The following is a 14,698-nucleotide window of genomic DNA, read 5'->3' on the forward strand; positions in this document are numbered from 1 at the left end:
ATCATTCTCTTAATGATGTGATCCCCTTATCAATGACATCCAATGTCCATGGTTAGGAAACCATAACCATCTATTGATTAACGAGCTAGAGGCTTACTAGGGACATGGTGTTGTCTATGTATCCACACATGTATCTGAGTTTCCTATCAATACAATTCTAGCATGGATAATAAACGATTATCATGAACAAGGAAATATAATAATAATCAATTTATTATTGCCTCTAGGGCATATTTCCAACAACCCCGTGCCCCTGAGCGACCAGCTGAAGTAACTGGTCGAGCTCCACAAGGCGGTCGAACAGGCCATGAAGGGCCTCATTGTTCGGCTGTGGCCTGGAGGGGCTCTGCCTGGGAGCTATTTCGGGCTGGTGCAATTGTTGGTGGAGGCCTGTCCAAGGCTCGAAGTCATCAAGCGCTCCGTCTGCATTGAAGGTGCCCGTAGGGCCCTTGCCCGTGCTAAGGTGCACTGGGGCAAGCTGGATGCTGAGAAGCTGGTGAAGGACGGGCCACCGCCGGGGAAAGAGCATCGCAAGCCCGAGAATTACTATAAGGATGTTCTGAAGGGTGCTTGCCTTGTGGCGGATGAATGTTCTAGGGATGTAATTTTTGAGTGAACCTTGCTCGTTTTGTCCTGTGCGCTGAAAACTTGTTTATATGCGCTAAGCAATGCTGTTGGAATTTAAAATATTACCTTCTGTGCGGCTGTTTATCAATTCTGAGAGATGGCGAGTCGTCGGCTTCTGCCCCCGTGCCGCTAGTGCTGGGGTGTTCGGGGATAAACCCGAGCGCTCTTTTTCCCATGTTTGGGTCCTTCGAGGGAGGCGCTCAGCCCAACGAACAAGGCAATCGGACTATAATGCGTGAACACTCTCACTTAGCCATAGAATTCTATAATTTTAAATTTCGGCGAAGCCCCTGGTATTTGGAAGACCTAGTTCGGGGCGCTATCCACGCCTTGGCCGGACAGAGCCGGCTCCTCGCCCTAAGCGGCATAAGTCTTTAGGGACTCGAAAAACCTCTCGAACAGCGACCAACTCTCGCTTCATCATGACAGTCAATTTTAGCTTTCTCCACTGAGGTGCTCGACCCAGCTCAACTGGGGCACAATCGCAGTGGTTCTCCTAGTGCTACCTTAGCCGATATAGCGGAACGTAAGGCACCAACACATAGGAGCCGGGCAAACGCAACTATTGACCCAAGACATGATTCAGAGCCGTTGCATATAATGCTATAAGTTCGGGGTGCCGCACTTGTTAAAGTGTTCGGACTTCTCACACCATATTGAGGGGTACTAAATCCCCTGGCGTATTTTGGCCGTACCAACGTGTACGGGTGCAACATGTCGTTAAGGAACATATATAAAGAAAAAAGGTAATGCAAAAATAGACGAAAGCTACGCATTGTTTATTAAAAAGGGTTGCGATCAAAGCAGAACGATAAGTGGAAGGTTGGACTAGTTAACATGTCTGTTCCAGGGGCAAGCTGCGGAATAGTATGCGGAACAGGTATACTACTCGTGATAGAGACCACATGGGAGTTCCATATTGCGGCGTGGCTTGTCTGCTTCCCTGGTTCTTGCACCGTTTGTGCGGCAATTGAACTGCCGAACAGGCCTTCCGAAGGATGGATTCCTGAAAGTAAGAGAAAATTTAAAAATAATCGGCAGCCCCTGGTACGGTTTAAGCCGTATTTTTGGGCGTGCCATGATGGTGCCCCCCCCTGTACCCATGGTATCTCTAGAGCGTAGTAATGTACGCGAAGTACTGGCGTCGTCTTTTTGCAAGGGTTGGGGTTGGGGCCGCATTGCTACGCCTGCTCGGATCATGCCAGGCGGTCTTGTTGTAGGTTACTCCGGGCGCGCTTGACGGTGTCCGGTCGTTTAGTGGCCGGACTGGAGAACTGCCTGGAGAGGCTGCTTTGTACTTCCGCTGCAAGGGCCGCCGTGTGCTCCTCCGTTCAGAGGGAGCCTTCGATGTTTCCATTGACCGTAATTACTCCTCGAGGGCCTGACATCTTGAGCTTAAGGTATGCGTAGTGCGGTACCACATTGAACTTAGCGAATGCGGTTCGCCCGAGCAGTGCGTGATAACCACTGCGAAACGGGACTATGTCGAAGATTAACTCCTCACTTCGGAAATTATCCGGAGATCCGAAGACCACTTCAAGTGTGACTGAGCCTGTACAGTTGGCCTCTACACCTAGTATTACGCCTTTAAAGGTCATTTTGGTGGGCTTAATCCTGGAGGGATCTATGCCCATTTTCTGCACTGTATCCTGGTAAAGCAGGTTCAGGCTGCTGCCGCCGTCCATAAGGACTCTAGTGAGATGAAATCCGTCAATAATTGGGTCTAGGACCAATGCGGCAAATTCGCCATGACGGATGCTAGTGGGATGGTCCCTTCGATCAAAGGTGATCGGGCAGGAGGACCATGGGTTGAACTTTGGGGCGACTGGCTCTACCGCGTATACGTCCCTTAACGCGCGCTTCCGCTCCCTTTTGGGGACGTGGGTTGCGTATATCATGTTCACCGTCCGCACTTGTGGGGGAAAACCCTTCTGTCCACTGTTGTTCGGCGGCCGGGGCTCCTCGTCGTCATCGCTATGCAGCCCCTTGTCTTCATTTTCGGCGTTTACCTTGCCTGCCTGCTTGAACACCCAACAATCCCTCTTCGTGTGATTGGCCGGCTTTTCGGGGGTGCCATGTATCTGGCACAAGCGGTCGAGTATTCGGTCCAAACTGGACGGGCCCCTAGGATTCCTTTTGAATGGCTTTTTTCGCTGACCGGATTTAGAGCCTCCGAATCCGGCATTAACTGCCGTATCCTCAGCATTGTCGCCGTTAATGCGGCGCTTCTGCTTGTTGTGACGCGACCTGCCACTACTGTCCCTGGTGTCCGAATTACCAGGGTTCTTGGTCATATTGTTGCTACGAGCAAGCCAGCCGTCTTCTCCCGCGCAAAAGCGGGTCATGAGTGTCGTGAGTGCTGCCATAGATTTCGGCTTTTCCTGTCCAAGGTGCCGGGCCAGCCACTCATTACGGATATTGTGCTTGAAGGCTGCTAGGGCCTCAGCGTCCGGACAGTCGAATATTTGATTTTTCTTTGTTAAGAACCATGTCCAGAATTGCCTGGCCGATCCCTCTGGCTGCTGAATTACGTGACTAAGGTCATCGGAGTCTGGGGGTCGCACATAGGCGCCCTGGAAATTGTCGAGAAATGCGGCTTCCAGGTCCTCCCAACAACTGATTATCCTGTGGGCAAGCTGTTAAGCCAATGCCGAGCTGGTCCTTTAAGCTTGAGTGGGAGGTATTTGATGGCGTGGAAATCGTCGCCACGGGCCATGTGGATATGAAGGAGATAATCCTCGATCCATACCGCAGGATCTGTTGTGCCATCCAATGATTCGATGTTTACGGGTTTGAAACCCTCGGGGATTTGATGATCCATTATTTCGTCTGTAAAGCATAGTGGGTGTGCGGCGCCTCTGTACTGGGCGATATCATGACGTAGCTCCAAGGAGCTGTGTTCGGCCCTGCCATATTTGTGGTCGGCGTGACGGTTACCGTCTCGAGCCGTGGGGCGCCCACGCGATCCGTAGATCGAGCGTGTTTGCCTTACCTTGTCCTCCAACATGTCTCATAAGTCCGGCGCATATTCCCGTGCCTTGGTACGGGGTGCGGCTTGAGTGGAGGGCCGGGAGGCCTCTCTGTCGCGGCCACGAGGTGGCCGGTCGGCCGCATCAAGTGCTTCCTCCTCTAATCGGGGTAGCAACCTGCGCTTTGGGTAGCTCTTGGAGGGGTGTTCGAGTTTATGGTCTTCGACCGCAAGGACTTCAGTCCATCTGTCGACCAGCAGATCTTGATCAGCTCTAAGCTGTTGTTGTTTTTTCTTGAGGCTTCTTGCCGTGGCCATAAGCCTGCGTTGAAAACGCTCTTACTCGATAGGATCCTCTGGCACGACGAATTCGTCGTCGTCGAGGCTTGCCTCGTCTTCGGAGGGAGGCATATAATTATCGTCCTCGACCTCTCTGTCTGCCGTTCTCTCATGAGGGATGGTTTCTCCATCCTCCTGTGCTAAGTCTTGCTGGAGGGGGTTTTCTTCGGCACTTTTCGGAGTATTATTATCTCCCGTGCTGGAATCACCGTATTTGTTTTGGCGGGATTTTGAGCGGCGCCGCTGACGCCAACGCTTAGGCTGTTTCTTGGAGGGGTCATCCTTCGCTGTTCCATCGCCATCTCCCTCTTTTGGGGTGTCCACCATGTATATGTCATATGACGAGGTGGCTTTCCAGGGCCTAGCAGGCGCTGGTTCTTCATCATCTCCTTCATCGGCGTCCATACCGTCGATGTCTTCGGAGTCGAAGTCGAGCATGTCGGTTAAGTCGTCGACAGTGGCTACAAAGTGGGTGGTGGGTGGGCTTTGAATTTCTTCATCGTCCGTACCCCAACGTTGCTGACCGTAGTCCGGCCAGGGCTCTCCTGATAAAGAGAGAGACATCAGTGACCCCAACCAGGATATCGCCGAAAGGCGAGTGCTCAAAGATGTCCGCGACAGTGAACTCCATGATCGGCGCCCAATCGGATTCGATCGGCAGGGGCGCGGAGGGTTCGGAGTCCGGAGGGGAGTCCGGCTCCTTGGAGTCACGAGTCTCGCAGAGTACGGGGCTGGTGTTCGGCTCAATCGCCATTGGGATCGCAGCCCCCGAGGTGGCGTCCAACCGCCCATCCTCGATTGGCGCAATTGGCTCCGAACTAAGGGTCGGAGCCGATGCGGGTGCAGCCTCCAGGGCACTGTTTGGCGTCAGAGCTAGATCATGCTCGTCATGACAGTGCGGCGCGCTCGGCAGTGGCTCGAATCCGTCGAAGATCAAGTCCCCGCGGATGTCAGCCGTGTAGTTTAAACTTCCGAATCTGACCTGACGGCCACGGGCGTAGCTTTCGATCTGCTCCAGATGGCCAAGTGAACTGGCCCGCAGTGCGAAGCCGCCGAAGATGAAGATCTGTCCTGGGAGGAAGGTCTCACCCTGGACTGCATCGCTATCGATGATCGTAGGAGCCATCGAGCCTGACGGCGACGACACAGAGGAACTCTCAATGAAAGCACCAATGTCGGTGTCAAAACCGGCGGTTCTCGGGTAGGGGGTCCCGAACTGTGCGTCTAGGCCGGATGGTAACAACAGGCAAGGGACACGAAGTTTTACCCAGGTTCGGGCCCTCTCGATGGAGGTAAAACCCTACGTCCTGCTTGATTAATATTGATGATATAGGTAGTACAAGAGTAGATCTACCACGAGATCAGAGAGGCTAAACCCTAGAAGCTAGCCTATTGTATGATTGTTGTTCTGTATGTTGTCCTACTGACTAAAACCCTCCGGTTTATATAGACACCGGAGAGGGTTAGGGTTAGACAAAGTCGGTTACAATGGTAGGAGATCTGAATATCCGTATCGGCAGGCTTGCCTTCCATGCCAAGGAAAGTCCCTTCCAGACACAGGACGGAGTCTTCAATCTTGTATCTTCATAGCCCAGGAGTCCGGCTGAAGGTATAGTCCGGCTATCCGAACACCCCCTAACCCAGGACTCCCTCAACTAGCCATAACGACAAGCAAACAAACTAACACACAAGCAAACAGAAATCAAGTGGGCAAAAAAGGCAAAAAGAGAAAGAGAGGGAGGATAGAGAGAGAGAGAGGGCGAATAAAACAGCAAGGGTGAAGTGGGGGGAGAGGAAAACGAGAGGAAAATGGCAAATAATGTAATGCGGGAGATAAGGGTATGTGATGGGTACTTGGTATGTTGACTTTTGCGTAGACCTCCCCGGCAACGGTGCCAGAAATTCTTCTTGCTACCTCTTGAGCACTGCATTGGTTTTCCCCGAAGAGGAAGGGATGATGCAGCAAAGTAGCGTAAGTATTTCCCTCAGTTTTTGAGAACCAAGGTATCAATCCAGTAGGATGCTATGCACGAGTCCCTCGCACCTGCACAAAACAAATAAATCCTCGCAACCAACGCAAATAGGGGTTGTCAATCCCTATAGGGCCACTTACGAGAGTGAGATCTGATAGATATGATAAGATAAGATTTTTGGTATTTTTATGATAAAAGATGCAAAGTAAAATAGAGGCAAAGTAAATAACAAAGTAAATAACTAAGTAGTAGGAGATCAATATGATAAAGATAGACCCGGGGGCCATAGGTTTCACTAGTGGCTTCTCTCGAGAGCATAAGTATTCTACGGTGGGTGAACAAATTACTGTTGAGCAATTGACAAAATTGAGCATAGTTATGAGAATATCTAGGCATGATCATGTATATAGGCATCACGTCCGAGGCAAGTAGACCGACTCCTGCCCCCATCTACTACTATTACTCCACTCATCGACCGCTATCCAGCATGCATCTAGAGTATTAAGTTAAAAACAGAGTAACGCCTTAAGCAAGACGACATGATGTAGAGGGATATACTCATGCAATATGAAGAAAACCCCATCTTGTTATCCTCGATGGCAACAATACAATACGTGCCTTGCTGCCCTTATTGTCACCGGGAAAGGACACTGCAAGATTGAACCCAAAGCTAAGCACTTCTCCCATTACAAGAAAGATCAATCTAGTAGGCCAAACCAAATTGATAATTTGAAGAGACTTGCAAAGATAACCAATCATACATAAAAGAATTCAGAGAAGATTCAAATATTATTCGTAGATAGACTTGATCATAAACCCACAATTCATCGGTCTCAACAAACACACCACAAAAAGAAGATTACATCGAATAGTTCTCCACAAGAGAGGGGGAGAACATTGTATTGAGATCCAAAAAGAGAGAAGAAGCCATCTAGCTACTAACTATGGACCCGTAGGTCTGAGGTAAACTACTCACACTTCATCGGAGAGGCTATGGTGTTGATGTAGAAGCCCTCTGTGATCGATGCCCCCTCCGGCGGAGCTCCGGAACAGGCCCCAAGATGGGATCTCATGGATATAGAAAGTTACGGCGGTGGAATTAGGGTTTTGGCTCCGTATCTGGTTGTTTGGGGGTACGTGGATATATATAGGAGGAAGGAGTACGTCGATGGAGCAACAGGGGCCCACGAGGGTGGATGGCGCGCCTGGTGGGGGTGGGCGCGGCCCCCTACCTCGTGGCCTCCTGTTTTATTTCTTGACGTAGGGTCCAAGTCTCTCTGGTCTTATTCGTTGAGAAAATCACGTTCCTGAAGGTTTCATTCCATTTGGACTCCGTTTGATATTCCTTTTCTTCGAAACCCTAAAACAGGCAAAAAACAGCAATTCTGGGCTGGGCCTCAGGTTAATAGGTTAGTCCAAAAAATAATATAAAAGTGGATAATAAAGCCCAATAATGTCCAAAACAGTAGATAATATAGCATGGAGCAATCAAAAATTATAGATATGTTGGAGACGTATCACGCTTCCTTAGAACTTTGCATGCAATTAGTCATCGGGCTTGGCTATGTATGGGAGACTTTAATGAGACCCTGTTTGGGACTGAACATTTTAGCAGGAGACCAAGACCTGAGTGGCAGATGAGAGCTTTCCGTGTGGTTGTGGATGAGTGTGGCTTTCAAGGTGTGGGCTGGTCTGGTGTCCCGTTTACTTGGGATGATAGACAAGCATATGATAGAAATGTTAAAGCCCAACTTGATCGGGCATTTGCAAATAATATGTTTCTCAGCTTGTATGAGAATACACGAGTTTGACACATTGTTTCAATTGAATCAAATCACTGTTTCGTTGTGGCTGAAATAAGAGACCATCTTTCTAGTCTGGATAAGAGGGGTCCAAAACAATTTCGGTACGAAAATGTTTGGCAAACACATTGTGATTATGATGATGTAGTTTGTGATATGTGGAGGTGACACCGAAATGGACAAGGTCTGAATGGTCTTGCACAAACACTGCATGCAATGCAAGAAGATCTAGGTTCATGTGGTGGGCGTGAGTTTGGATGCATTCGCCGCACTGTTTGAAAAATTCAGAAAAACTTGGAAAGGCTGCAACAACGATCCATTGGAAGGGGCCCGACTGATGAAGAAAAGTCTCTGGTTGTCAAGCTGAGGGAGGCACAACATAGAGAGGAAATTTGGATGAAACAAAGATCTCGAGTGTTGTGGCTTAAAAAAGGTGATTGGAATACCGAGTATTTTCATGCCCAGGCTGCACAACATAGGAGAACGACATAATTTTAGACTTGTCGCGTGTTGATGGGTCTGTGTGTGCTAGCCCGGATGAGATACAGTCATTCTACACAAAGATGTACTTGTATCAAGGGGGTACAGACATGAGTGAGCTGCTACAGTATGTGCCACGCCGTGTTACACCTGATATGAATGATGAACTTAATAAACCTTTCTAGGAGGCCGAAGTGAAGGCTGCGCTTTGCAACATGGTACTCTCAAAGGCTCCAGGTGTGGACGGCTTTACAGCGGGTTTCTTTCATAGACATTAGAGTCTTGTGGAGCAGGATCTAGTTCCTGCAGTATTGGATTTTCTTAATGGAGGGGAACTACCGGTGGGGTTTAATGATACTTCCATCACTCTTATACCCAAGGTCCGTAATCCGCAGTCCATTACACAATTTTGGCCAATCTCTTTCTATTAGTGAAGAGCAAAGTATTCATGCGATGAGAAGACGGAGGAAGGGAAAAAATTATTGCAGTGCAGTGAAACTCCATATGATGAAAGCATACGATAGGGTAGAATGGCACTTCTTGGAGGCCATCCTACTTAAACTGGGTTTCAGTGCAAGCTGGGTGCGTCTGATCATGAAATGCGTTTCTTTGGTCAGATTTGCGGTGAAGGTTGATACATCTCCAACGTATCTATAATTTTTTATATTTCCATGCTATATTATATTCTGTTTTGGATGTTTAATGGGATTTATTATACACGTTTATATTATTTTTGGGACTAACCTATTAACCGGAGGCCCAGCCCAAATTGCTGTTTTTTGCCTATTTCAGTGTTTCGCAGGACAGGAATATCAAATGAAGTCCAAACGGAATGAAACCTTCGGGAACGTGATTTTCTCAACAAACGTGATCCAGGAGACTTGGAGTGGGCGTCAAGAAACAAACGAGGAGGCCACGAGGCAGGGGGCACGCCTACCCCCCTGGGCATGCCCTCCACCCTCGTGGGCCCCTTGTTGCTCCACCGACCTACTTCTTCCTCCTATATAAGTCGACGTACCCCGCAAACATCTAGGAGCACCACGAAAACCTAATTCCACCGCCGCAACCTTCTATATTCGAGAGATCCCATCTTGGGACCTTTTCTGGAGCTCCGCCAGAGGGGGCATTGATCACGGAGGGCCTCTACATCAACTCCATGGCCTCTCCGGTGATGTGTGAGTAGTTTACTTCAGACCTTCGGGTCCATAGTTATTAGCTAGATGGCTTATTTTTTCTCTTTGAATTTCAATACAAAGTTCTCCTCGATTTTCTTGAAGATCTATTCGATGTAATCTTCTTTTGCGGTGTGTTTGTCGAGATCCGATGAATTGTGGGTTTATGATCAAGTTTATCTATGAACAATATTTGAATCTCCTCTGAATATTTTTATGTATGATTGGTTATCTTTGCAAGTCTCTTCAAATTATCAGTTTGGTTTGGCCTACTAGATTGATCTTTCTTGCAATGGGAGAAGTGCTTAGCTTTGGGTTCAATCTTGCGGTGTCCTTTCCTAGTGATAGCAAGGGCAGCAAGGCACGTATTGTATTGTTGCCATCGAGGATGAAAAGATGGGGTTTATATCATATTGCATGAGTTTATCCCTCTACATCATGTCATCTTACTTAAAGCATTACTCTGTTCTTATGAACTTAATACTCTAGATGCATGCTGGATAGCGGTCAATGTGTGGAGTAATAGTAGTAGATGCAGAATCGTTTCGGTCTACTTGTCACGGATGTGATGCCTATATACATGATCATACCTAGATATTCTCATAACTATGCTTAATTCTATCAATTGCTCGACAGTAATTCGTTTACCCACCGTAATACTTATGCTCTTGAGAGAAGCCACTAGTGAAACCTATGCCTCCGGGTCTATCTTCCATCATATTAATCTTCCAACACTTAGCTATTTCTATTGCCGATTATTTTACTTTGCATCTTTATTTCTCTTTATCATAAAAATACCAAAAATATTATCTTATCATATCTACCAGATCTCACTCTCGTAAGTGACCGTGAAGGGATTGACAACCCCTTTAACGTATTGGTTGCGAGGTTCTTATTTGTTTGTGTAGGTGCGTGGGACTCGAGCGTGATCTCCTACTGGATTGATACCTTGGTTCTCAAAAACTGAGGGAAATACTTACGCTACTTTACTGCATCACCCTTTCCTCTTCAAGGGAAGACCAACTCAGTGCTCAAGAGGTAGCAAAGGTGAATGGTGAACTATTGCCTTTCTTCACTCCCTCGAAGGGTTTACGACAAGGTGATCCCGTGTCACCATTTTTATTCTTACTTTGTGCTGAGGGGTTCTCTTCTCTATTGAAGTACTTCGGTGGTAATTATGTGGATATGGGAATCCGTGTGAGATAGATCACCATGGGTTAATCATCTGTTATTCGCGGATGATAGTCTTATAGTTGTCAATGCCAATATGCAGAGTGTGACTAGACTCAATGAAATTCTCAAGATCTATGCTCAGTGCTCGGGTCAGTGTGTTAACAAGGACAAAAGTGCCATCTTCTTTAGTCCGAACACACCTGGAGCCAGGAGGATACATGTGAAACAAATGCTCGGCGGTCACAGTGAAACTTTCAGTGAATGATACCTCGGCCTTCCTACTGCTGTTGGGAGGATTACGAGTGGGACTTTTGATCACATTCATGAACGTATTCGTGGAAAAATTCAAGGGTGGTCAGAGAGGTTCTTGGCTTGTGTTGGCAGAGAGATCTTGTTAAAGTTAGCTGTTCAGCCTATGCCAGCTTATAGCATGAGTTGCTTCCTCTTGACAAAAAAAGTGTGCTCCAAATGGTCATCATACATGGTAAAGTATTGGTGGGTTAGTTCCCTTGACAAGTGGGCTTTGCATTGGCTGGCCTAGGACAAGCTTGCAACACCAAAAGTGAAGGGCGGGATGGGGTTCTGTGACTTACACAATTTTAACCTGGCTTTACTTGGGAAACACGGATGGAGGTATATCACAAACCCGAACTCCTTATGTGCCAAGGTTATGAAAGGAAAGTACTTCCCTGATATAGACTTTATGATTGCTAGTGTTCCTTCATCGTCTTCAGCGATTTGGAAAGCGATTGTTACAGACACGGAAGCACTTGAATCCGGGCTGATTCACCAGGTTGGAAACGGATCCACCATCTCTATTTGGGATGATAAATGGATTCATGATACCATTTCCATGTTACCAATGCTCAAGACACAAAATACTATGCTGTAGTATGTGAATGAGTTAATTGACATGGAGAATTGGACTTGGAAAACTGATCTTGTCTGAGATACTTTTCTGAAACCAGATGCTGATGCAATTCTGAATATTCCTTTGCGGACTGGTGGTGGAGAAGATAATATGGCCTGGGCTTTTGAGAAGTCAGGCATCTACACCGTGAAATCTGCTTACCATACTTTGATGATCTGTAAAGAGCGTGAAGCTCAAGGCCAAGGGACGGCAACTGGCACCTCAAAGAATGATGAACATGTGTGGAAAGCCTTATGGAAACTTAAGGTAGTGCCCAAAGTATGGGTGTTCTGGTGGAGAGTACTTAAAGGAATTGTCCTGGATGAGCACTCACTACGAAGGAGACACATCAAAGATGATAGTCTATGCAGAATGTGCATGACGGAGGAGGAGAATCTTATGCATGCTCTTTTCCACTACCAACATGCATGTCGTTTTTGGGATGAAGCACAACTTTGGTTTGATTTCAGACTGCCGATGCTTCACCCAAGGTCCTGGGACAAGACTTACTTTGTGACCCGATTGTTCAGGAGTAGACAAGGGCTAAGATAATTTCAGTTATGTGGTTGAGGGAGTCCTGGATTAGGGGGTATCCGGACAGCCGGATTATATCCTTTGGACGGACTGTTGGACTATGAAGATACAAGATTGAAGACTTCGTCTCGTGTCCGGATGGGACTCTACTTGGCGTGGAAGGCAAGCTAGGCAATACGGATATGTATATCTCCTCCTTTGTAACCGACCTTGTGTAACCCTAGCCCCCTCCAGTGTCTATATAAACCGGAGGGTTTTAGTCCGTAGGACAACATACAATCATACCATAGGCTAGCTTCTAGGGTTTAGCCTCTCCGATCTCGTGGTAGATCAACTCTTGTAATACTCATATCATCAAGAATAAATCAAGCAGGACGTATGGTTTTACCTCCATCAAGAGGGCCCGAACCTGGGTAAAACATCGTGTCCCCTGCCTCCTGTTACCATCCGCCTTAGACGCACAGTTCGGGACCCCCTATCCGAGATCCGCCGGTTTTGACACCGACATTGGTGCTTTCATTGAGAGTTCCTCTGTGACGTCACCGTAAGGAAGGATGCCTCATCTCGTTGTTAAAAACAACATTACCGCCGGGGGAGCTCTCGCTGTCGGCCAAACTCTCCGGCTAGGCAGTTCCGTCATGACTGCCTGTTCGGCCGCTGCACCGACGATGACTTCTCGGGTCATCAAAAACAGCCTCCGCGTCGGCTCGGAATTCGCCGAGCAGATGGATCCAATGGAGCTCTCGTCCCTAAATGAACTCTTGGATCGCATCGCCGCCTTGGGAGTCGCTATGGACTATGATCAGATTGGGCTTAAACCCGATCGAAGGGAGATTAACTCTCCACCGGTCACCCATCATGTTGCGGTGGTGGAGGAACAATGCGGCGATCCTCCCTCTATCTTGAAGACTAACTATGTCCAAATTCCTGAGCTCTCTGAGCCGGATACCCGTTTACGGGAGGACATCACCCAATCCCTGAACCTAGAGTCAGGCAACGGGCCAGACTCATTGGGCAACATACTGGAATTCGAACTTCCAAGATTGGAAACCCCTCGGCCCCTGGTTCTCAGATCGGGTAGGGGCCCGGACTCAAATCCACCCACCCACCCAGACATAAACGATCTTTCCCACATCAGGCAAGAGCCCCATGAAACAGTACATCATTATTGGGCCAGATTCCTCCTTGTGATGAACAAGGTTAAGGACTGCCATGAGGAAGACGCAGTCTCACTTTTCTGCAATAACTGCACGGACAAGGGAATCCTTAACGCCATAAGTCGCTGTGACATATCACGCTTCGCCGACTAGGCGTCCATAGTACGAAAGTACTGTGCGATGGAAAGTGCCTGGAAAACCAAAAAGAAATTTTGGGATAATCCGGCTCCGTATACGCACCCAGTCCGAAGTAAAAGGGTGCACTATCATAAGACACCCAAGTTCATTACAAATAAGCAAAAACCCTCTATAGGGCACATAACCGTATTGGAAGGATGGCTTAACGGACCCTGCAAAATTCATAGCATAGCGGATACAATACCAACGCACAGCCTTAGAGCATGTTGGATACTCCGGCAGGTGGCCAAAAGTGGTGAGGATCTTCTTATCCCAAATGCCACAGAGCACCATCCCGTGGATAACAATACAGTGTTAACAGTCTTTGAGACCTTCGCGTCAAATAATAGGCGCAAGCGAACACTCCGCAGCATGGCCGAAATCTGCCACGTAGCAGCAACAAATCCATGGAGTGACATGGTTATTACCTTCAATGCCAGTGACGAACCTAAATTCCGAACAGCCCGAGCACCAGCCGCACTGGTCCTCAGTCCAATCGTGGACGGCTTTCGACTCACGAAAGTACTCATGGACAGCGGCAGCGGATTAAACCTCATCTATGAGGAAACTCTTCAAAAAATGGAAATATACTGGAACTGCATTGAGCAAAGTAGCACAACCTTCAGGGGTATCATACCCAGTCGGGAGGCACGATGCGCTGGGAAAATCACACTAGATGTGGTATTCGGTACGCCAGAGAACTATAGGTCCAAAGAAATTACATTTCAAGTGGCCCCATTCAAAAGTGGATACCACGCCCTTTTAGGACGCGAGGCGTTCACGATCTTCCAAGCCGTACCCCATTATGGGTACATGAAGCTCAAAATGCCTGGGCCCAACGGAATCATCACCCTCGCCAGTGATCCGGACACAGCACTCCGCGCCGAAAACAAAACAGCCGCACTGGCCCTCGAGGCATTATCCGAAGCCCTCTCGGCTGAGGAATTAACCACGGTACGCTCCACAGTGGACAGGGACGACGTGATACTCGACAAGAGATCCAAGTCCACCTCTTTTAAACCAGCGGATGAAATAGTCAAATTCCAAGTCCACCCAACGGACCCTACAAAGACAGCCTCCATTGGGGCACAGTTAAACCCTGCCGTGGACGCCGCACTACGAGAGTTCCTGCGCGAGAATTGGGACATATTCGCCTGGCATCCCTCAAACATGCCAGGAATCCCACGCAGGCTGGCCGAGCATAGCCTCAATATCCTAAAGGGATTCAAGCCGGTCAAGCAAGCTCTTCGGTGTTTCTCCGAACCTAAGAGACAGTCCATGGGAGAGGAACTAGCCAAGTTATTAGAGACCGGATTCATCAGAGAAATAAAACACCCGGACTGGCTAGCAAACCTGGTGATGGTACCAAAGAAGGATAAATCCTGG

The sequence above is a fragment of the Triticum urartu genome, chromosome 2A (assembly GCF_056163025.1).
Source record: "Triticum urartu cultivar PI428250 chromosome 2A, HENAU_Tu73, whole genome shotgun sequence".
Taxonomy (NCBI): Eukaryota; Viridiplantae; Streptophyta; class Magnoliopsida; order Poales; family Poaceae; genus Triticum; species Triticum urartu.